We start from the raw sequence: 5,749 nt of genomic DNA on the forward strand, positions 1-5,749 counted from the left end.
TACTCAGGCGGGATACACGATATACCCTCCACCTATATCCGGCGAACCCTTTCAGAGGTACAAGCCGATATATTCAGACGGGGTGGAACAACGGGGCCGCATGTGGTTTGCTACGGCCAGGTACCTATTTACAGTACCACTGTTTCAATACCTCTGCATACGCAGAGCATTCAGCAGAATTCGTCATTTACACCGTTGCAACCTTGGCAACCACCGCGCCCAGTTTCACAATTTTTAACTCCTGCGGATGCGCAGGCGTTACTTAATAGTTGGGGATTTGGGGTCATCCCAGATGCGAACTCTCATTGGGCGCCGATAACAGCGCAGCAGCAAAGCACAGCGCATACAGTTGGGCTTTTAAGTGTGTATCCTCAAGTTTCGCAGATATCTGCACCACAGGTTTCGCTTCCTTTACAGCCACCTGTGTACTCTGCGTCTTCAAGTTATCCCTCTTTTCTAACGCAGCAGCCTTGGTTATATCCGCAGACACAGGGTCAACCTTGGCAAAATGTTCAAGGGCAGGCAAATCTTGCAAGTCAATTCATGCAGGCCGCACCTCCTGATATGGTTCACTTATTTTCACAACCTGACTTTGTTCAGGACATGATGAAGGGTTTCTTTGCAAATTTGAAAGGGGATCCTGTTAAACCACCCTTCGAGCTACCGACTACCTTTGACAAGTTTCCTCCACATATATCCGCATACCCGTTTCCATCAGCACCAAAGATACCTAGCACGTTGGGTACTTACAATGGCCTGACCGATCCAGATGATTTTTTACAGCGTTTCGAAGGCGCAATGCGCACTCAAGGCTGGGTGGATCCGGTTGCGTGTCAGATATTTCCTATGACACTACAGGGTATTGCTCGTGAGTGGTTTAATAAGTTGCCGGCGGGTAGTATTGCCGGGTTTATGGATCTGCGGACAAAGTTTTTACTGCAATATCAGAATCAGAGACCACGCAAGCGCACTCACATTGAATGGCATGACATCGTGCGGAAGCCCAAGGAATCTTTGGGCGAATTTCTCACAAGGTATACTAATGAGTGCCTGCGTATACCAGAACTCAAACCAGAGCAACAGATTTCCGGACTCATACATGGTATAAACTCAGAACGTCATCCACCACTGGTAAGGCGTCTGCGCCATACAGTCCCAACAACTTATGCTGAGGCGCTTAATGAATGCCACGACTATATGCGGAGTGGCGAAGATAATGACATTCCAACAGCTAGCTCACGCAACGAGAGAAAGGACGATGATGATCGTTCGCGTGATCAAAATCGTGGTAACAACTCTCGTGGAAGGTATCCTAGCGGTGGTCCCATCAGGAATGATAAAGGGAAATCAAGTGGCAATTATCGAAACAATAATCAGCGCGGCATTAATAATCAGAAATATGCGCTGCTTAAAAGTTTGTCCAAAACGCCAAAAGAAATTTTGGCAACCGAACCGGTGTGCGCAACCTTTGCGGTCCCAACTCCGCTTACGGAATTTGGTAAGCGGGACAAAACAAAGTATTGTGAATTTCATGACGATTATGGTCACGACACCAATCGGTGTAAAAACTTGATGGAACGGGTTCTGGAGGCGCTTCGCGCGGGCAAATTGGATCATCTAAAACCACCTAAAAAGGACAAGGGAAAGGCCGCAGAAGAGGCTTCGAAGTCTAAGACTTTCGCGTGGCAGAAAGTTGACAAAGCGAAAAATGCCGCCTTAACCATTAACATGGTTGACGCAGAGAAAATCAACCAGCGGAGAAAATACAATGATCACCAAGATTGGGAGCTTCTCCCAATCACTTTCCCTCCTGTAATGTCAATTGATTCTATTAATGAGCCCATTATCATCAAGTGTTGCATCCCTGATTGCGGAATCCAGGTTAAGCGCATGCATGTTGACACTGGCAGCGGTGTCGATATTATGTATGAGCATTGTTATCGTTTCCTTCCGGCAGAAGTCAAAGCGCAGTTACGCCAGCCTGATATTACGCTATCAGGGTTTTCCGGAGAAAGCTCGTGGCCGCTAGGCCGAATAGAATTAATGGTAGAGCTTGCGGATGACAGGAACCCGCAGATGATCAGGCATGAATTGGTCGATTTTTATGTGGTTCGTTCAACTTCACGATATAACGCACTGCTAGGGAGAAACTTCATACGGCGTTTCAATATCATACCATCGGTAGTGCATGGTTTGATCAAGTTTCCCACAGTAGGAGGCGTTGCCACGGTTGCGTCACATCAAACAACCGAGTTGTGTGGCTCAGTTGCGATTATAAGCACTCCTAGCGTGGGAGAACAACTGGAAAATTGTGCAGTCATAGCAAATCGCTTGCATCCGGATAAGCGAATTAAAATCGGCGCGGGCTTGTCAGCCGAAACAAAGGCCAAATTGCATGGAATTTTGTCCGCAAACGCAGATGTTTTCGCGTGGCGTGAGTCAGACATGACTGGAGTTCCGCGTGATATTGCGGAACATAAGTTAAATGTTAATCCATCATTGACACCCGTTAGGCAGAAGAAGCGGCATATGGCTCTAGACCGCAGTGATTGGTTGTGCGCAGAGGTGGACAACCTTGTCAAAGCAAGCATTCTGCGGGAAGTACGTTATCATACATGGGTTGCAAATCCTGTATTGGTAAAAAAGGCTGACGGTAACTGGAGGATGTGCGTTGATTTCAAAGATATTAATAAGGCATGTCCCAAGGACAATTACCCTCTCCCGGAGATAGACTGGAAGGTAGAATCACTATCGGGATTTAGGTACAAGTGTTTTCTGGACGCATACAAGGGTTACCACCAAATCTTAATGGCTGCGGAAGATGAGGACAAGACTGCTTTTCATACGCCGCAGGGTATTTATTGTTACACGAAGATGCCTTTCGGTTTAAAGAATGCTGGCGCGACCTATCAGCGTATAATTGACGCAGCATTCAAGCACCAAATCGGTAGAAATCTTGAAGCGTACGTCGACGACTTGGTAATTAAAAGCAACACCGAAGAAGACATGCTCGCGGACATCCTGGAAACGTTTGCATCTCTGCGCAGGATCAACATGAAGCTTAACCCGCTTAAATGTAGTTTTGGGGAAGAGGAAGGCAATTTTTTAGGTCATGTGGTGACAGCGCGGGGTATCAAGGTCAATCCCAAAAAGATTGAAGCCATTGATAATTTGCCATCTCCAAAGACAAAGAAAGATGTGCAGAGTCTAACGGGGAAGCTTGCGGCTATCACACGGTTTCTGTCGAAAGCCGCAGAACGACAATTACCATTCTTCAATACTTTGAAAAATTGTTTGAAGAAAAAAGACTTCGTATGGACTCAGGAAGCAGAATCAGCCTTTCAGGAGATGAAAAGGTGCTTGCAGAATTACCAACACTTACTGCGCCAGTATCAGGAGAAACGCTAACGCTGTACCTCGCGGCATCGAAAGAAGCTGTCAGCTCAGTCCTCATCGCGGATCGCGGAAAGGTAATCCATTAATTTACATGCTTTATTTATATCGCAGAAATTTAACGACTGAGGTTTTTCTCAGACGCAAATGCCGGTCTACTTCGTAAGCAAGACGCTGACATCAAGCGAAGTAAACTACTCACCAATAGAAAAGCTTGTATATGCGCTGGTCCATACGGCGTGGCGTTTGCGCCGATATTTTCAAGCACATCCAATCGTGGTTCTAACTGATCAACCAATCAAACAGGTTGGTAAACGCCTACTTTGCGGCAATGACCGGGGTTACCGCATTGACTAACGCAATCATTTTTCTTTCAGGTGTTGTACAAGCCTGAGATTTCTGGCCGAATGGCTAAGTGGGCAGTTGAATTAGGTGAACATGAAATAAAATTTTCTTCGCGCAGTGCGGTTAAGGGTCAAATACTTGCTGATTACCTAGCAGAATTACCTGCGGATGTCAAGGCATCAGCAGAACATCAGGATCCACCTGCACCAACTTTGTCACCATGGGAATTGTACACCGATGGTGCATGCAGCGCATCTGGTGCAGGTGCGGGTGTAATTTTAACAGGCCCGGATGGCGAAGAGCATACATACGCACTGCGGTTTAATTTTGCTGTTACAAACAACGAAGCAGAGTATGAGGCTCTGTTAGCAGGTATGCGCATTGCGCATAGGTTAAATGTTAAAATTTTGCACGCATATGTGGATTCAAAGCTAGTATGCAGTCAGGTCAGCGGAGATTTCGAAGCGCATGACATAGCCATGCAGCAATATCTATCGCTTGTTCACAACCTCGCTGACCAATTTGAAGCTTTTCAAATCTCCCACGTAATGCGTGGGCAAAATAAGAAGGCGGATGCGCTAAGCAAACTGGCTGCCTTGGCTTTTGATCATATGGGAAAGAAAGTTCTAATAGAAGAACTCAATGCGAAATCCATTGTTATGATGCCTTTAGTGGCACCAGTTGAGGAATCAAGCTCAACATGGATGACTCCCATTGTGGCTTTTCTGCGGGATGGCACATCTCCTGCGGATTCCGCTGATGCAAAGAAAGTCCGCGTTAAGGCGCCGCTGTATGCCCTTGAGGGTGACGTCCTATATCGAAAAAATTATTTGGGACCGCACTTAAGGTGCATTGGCCCGAAAGAGGCAGAGGAAGTTGTACGCGAGGTGCATGAAGGTGCATGCGCACTCCATTCGGGGCACAGGTCCATTGTGTCAAAAATAATGTGGCTAGGATATTATTGGCCCACCATGTACGCGGATACTGCGCGCATAGTTAGGCAATGTGAATCATGCCAAATACATGCACCTATTAGCAGAGCACCTGCGCATCCAATGATACCAGTCTCCTCACCGTGGCCATTCTGCAAATGGGCAATCGACATAGTCGGACCATTCCCAAAAGGCCGAGGTAATTTTATCATTTATTTTCTAAACATGCTACTCACATCAGTATCTTACGAACATTCTGCGCACGCAGGAAACATCAAATTCTTGATTGTTGCAATCGACTATTTCACAAAGTGGATCGAAGCGAGACCGCTGGCAGTAATCTCAGGAAAAAGGGTGCGAAATTTTGTATGGGAAGACATCGTCTGTCGATTTGGTATACCAAACGAAATTGTTAGCGATAACGGTACGCAGTTCGCGGGTGACCCTTTTCGCAGCTGGTGCACGGAGCTTAATATTAAGCAAACTTTTACATCTGTTGCGCATCCGCAGGCGAATGGCCAGTGCGAAGTCACCAACCGGGATATAGTAGCTGGAATCAAAGCTAGGTTGGGTCATGGTCGCGTTGGTTGGGTGGATGAACTACCGAAGGTTTTATGGGCGCATAGAACAACACCCAAAGCAAGCACTGGTGAGACCCCGTTCAGTTTGGTCTATGGATCAGAAGCTGTTGTACCCGCAGAAATTGGGGTACCAATGTTCCGCATACAAAATTTTGATGAGCAAAATAACTCTGAAACTTTGCGGAAAAATCTTAATTTGCTGGAAGAGCGCAGACTCTCTGCGGCTGTCAACGAAGCAAATAACAAGCAAAAAATCGCAAAGTACTATAATCAGCGTGTGCGTTCGCGCTCTTACAAGTGCGGTGACTTGGTTTGGCGTCAAAACGACGCAAGTCATGCGGAGGATACTGGGAAACTGGGCCCCCGTTGGGAAGGTCCATACAGGGTAGCGAAGGCAAACAATACCGGGGCGTACCATCTCGAGACACTAGATGGAAAACCTGTGAAACGCACTTGGCATGCGACGTTATTGAAAAAATGTTATATGTAGCTAGGTGG

Source organism: Rutidosis leptorrhynchoides, chromosome 7 (genome assembly GCF_046630445.1).
Source record: "Rutidosis leptorrhynchoides isolate AG116_Rl617_1_P2 chromosome 7, CSIRO_AGI_Rlap_v1, whole genome shotgun sequence".
Lineage (NCBI taxonomy): Eukaryota > Viridiplantae > Streptophyta > Magnoliopsida > Asterales > Asteraceae > Rutidosis > Rutidosis leptorrhynchoides.